At 45.0% G+C, this 2,742-nt stretch overlaps 1 long non-coding RNA gene across 2 annotated transcripts; it reads left to right on the top strand.

Moving 5' to 3' along the window:
- The first annotated feature begins 249 nt into the window (after nt 1-249).
- On the top strand, nt 250-1,749 carry LOC136385486 (uncharacterized). 2 transcript variants are annotated; one of them, XR_010747833.1, is made up of 3 exons: nt 250-1,004; nt 1,108-1,423; nt 1,461-1,749. It is a non-coding gene; the product is annotated as an uncharacterized lncRNA (long non-coding RNA). The 2 variants fall into 2 exon arrangements; XR_010747832.1 differs by having other exon boundaries at nt 252-1,004; nt 1,464-1,748.
- Nucleotides 1,750-2,742: the final 993 nt, after the last annotated feature.

Genomic DNA, 2,742 nt, shown 5'->3' with positions numbered 1-2,742 from the left:
ACTGTTTGTCAAGCCCCTCAGTGAGATCTTCTGAGCATGGCTTTTAAGGTCTATAATGACCAAGGAAGTAACAGAAAAGGCAAATGAGGCCCAAAAGAAGTCAGGAAATACCAACTTTTGGCTCCAGTGCCCTAAGGGGCTTTATCAAGGCCCTGCTCCAGAGTGGAAAGAAAGGTCATTGAACTGAAGCCTGCCAGGCTTCCCGGCCCCATCAAGGGACACGTCTGTGCTGTGGAAAGAGGGACATGAGAAGGTAAGCTGCCCCCTTGCTCCATGGAGGGAGGGTTCAGTGTCTTCTAGCCCTGCTCCAGCTACCTGTGACCTGACCTTGCCCAGCGTGCTGGGATTTGCCACTGAAGGCCCAAGGACATCGTTCAGGAGCCTAAGGTATTTCTTCCAGGTAGCAGAAAAGCTAATAACACAAGGGCCATCTACTATGCCTTGCTTGAATATTTAAGTTTTATTTATCCCTCAAAGATCTCTACTGTGGGTATTGACAGTCTGGTTTTATTGCTTTATGTTTAGTATCTCCTTTGTTCCTCCTATCTCAATGCCCCATGCCTATTATAGGCTAGGACCTGCTGCTAATTCCAGCTAGAAGCAGTAGTCAATAGGACTTAAACTCTAACTGCAAAGTGTAGAAATGTAACACCCTTTCCCTAAGTACTTACAGGTTTTATAGGTTACTCAGAAAACTATTCAAAGATTGTCCAAGAGGCACTTCTAGCAGTACACCACCCAAGGACTGACTCCCACGTAGACGGGTCCAGACACCATGATCCTGACCACTCCCACTACTGCCAAGGCAGAAGGCATACCCGCCTGGGTCCACCGCAGCCGGCTGAAGCTTGCAGTCCCAGCAGAGACACCTTTGTGGACAGCGAAGACTGACCCCGCCAACCCTTGTAAGCTGACCCTGAGAAGGACAGCATGCCCTGCTTCAGCCACAAACCAGAACTTAACTGGTCCACGCATGGAGACTTTGGGGAGGGAGGGAAACTAAGGTAAATGAAAGCTAAGTAAGTCATCTTAAGGTTTGATGCATGCACTGCTATGAGTCATACAGAAAGGGGGTGTAAGTCCCTTGGCTGAGAGAGAAGCTACAAGGTAAATGAAAATTATGTATGTGCTCATAGCTACCACTATAGAATAATCTGTGAATATTGGTCATGTGTCCAATAGGCTACTTATGAAAAGGACACCTCCAAAAAGCAATCTTTAAAAGAGGATTACTTAGTACTAACTTAGTCTTTGCTGAAGGTTAAGGTTTTTAGGAATTAAGAATTCTGATAAATTAGAAAGGAATTGTATGGTTTTGATAATAGAAGGTATAAGGTGTAGAGGTACTTTTGAAAAGAAAAGGAAAAGCAAGTTGTTATGAAGGCCAGTTATTTCTGGATAAGAAAGTGCATAAAAGTTGAAGGTTTATGTAAGTTGCAGAAGGTTTGTGTAAATTGCAGAAGGTTTGTGTAAGTTGCAGAAGGTTTGTGCAAGTTGTAAGAAGTTAGTACAGAGAAGAAAAATGCAAGGCAGAAAGAAATTAGTCCGTAAAGCTTGTAGTACTAAGGGCACACTATCAGCGTGCCAGCACATACTAGGGAGGACCCCTGACCCAATTAGCTTATAGCTACAGCTAAAGTAGAAAATTCTCATAAGCCCCAGCCTTATACCATTCTCCCCACTGATAAAGAATCAAGGATTTGATTTATGCCCAAAAGAGATGGGGGAATGTTAGATTCAGGGAGTACTGACATGCTGGGGCTGCCAAGAGTGTACAAAGTCCCTGTGACACTGAGAACAAAGAGTTCAGCAACATCCTGCATTGAGTCAGAGACCCTTATCAGAAGTTTATGTTTGAAATTCTCCACTGAGCAATACCCCCCCCGTAACTGCGCACGACCTCCCTAGCCAATGACTAACAGCCACATCAGCTTCTGTATGATGCTTGCTCATCCTAGATAGCCACCCTATAAAAAGGAGCCATTTTAGAAGCTCGGAGCTGCAGTCCCTGTGCAGGTTTGGGGGGCTGCAGTCCCTGCGCAGTTTGTTGGCTGCGCAGGTTTGGTTGGCTGCAGTGCTCCAGTCTCTTTGGAGGCGTGGGTTGCCTGCAGTCCCTGTGCAGGTTTGGGGGGCTGCAGTCCCTGCGCAGTTTGTTGGCTGCGCAGGTTTGGTTGGCTGCAGTGCTCCAGTCTCTTCGGAGGCATGGGTTGCCTGCAGTCCCTGCGCAGGTTTGGGGGGCTGCAGTGTTCCCCTGTGTGGGTTACCTGCATCCCTGTGCAGGTTTGGGGGCTGCAGTGCTCCCTTGCATGGGTTGCCTGCAGTCCCTGTGCAGGTCTGCAATAAAACTTATAAAATTTACTTTGAGTTTGCTGCGGCCTATCTCGCCAGGATGTAACAATGACATATTGTCATTTGTAGCAACTTGGGTGGACCTTGAGAATATTATACTAAATTAATTTAATAAATTTCAAAAAAGCTAAGAACTTTATTAATTTACATATAAATGAGATATAAAACTGAGACTTATGGCATAAATTAATTGTAGTGTTTACCAGGGAATAGGCTTGGGTGGGAGTGGGTGGGAAAAAGTGAATAAAGAGAGAGATATACTGTGATTGAAAATAGTTTACTCATTCAAAGAAGACTTGGTTCCTATTCTACTGAAAGTCTTCCAAAAAATTGAAGAAGAAGCAATACTTCCAAACACATTTTATGAGGCCAACATAACCCTCATACCAAAAC

Source organism: Saccopteryx leptura, chromosome X (genome assembly GCF_036850995.1).
Source record: "Saccopteryx leptura isolate mSacLep1 chromosome X, mSacLep1_pri_phased_curated, whole genome shotgun sequence".
NCBI lineage: Eukaryota > Metazoa > Chordata > Mammalia > Chiroptera > Emballonuridae > Saccopteryx > Saccopteryx leptura.
Note: the sequence above shows the minus strand (reverse complement) of the source record. Positions and strands in the feature narration are given on the sequence as shown.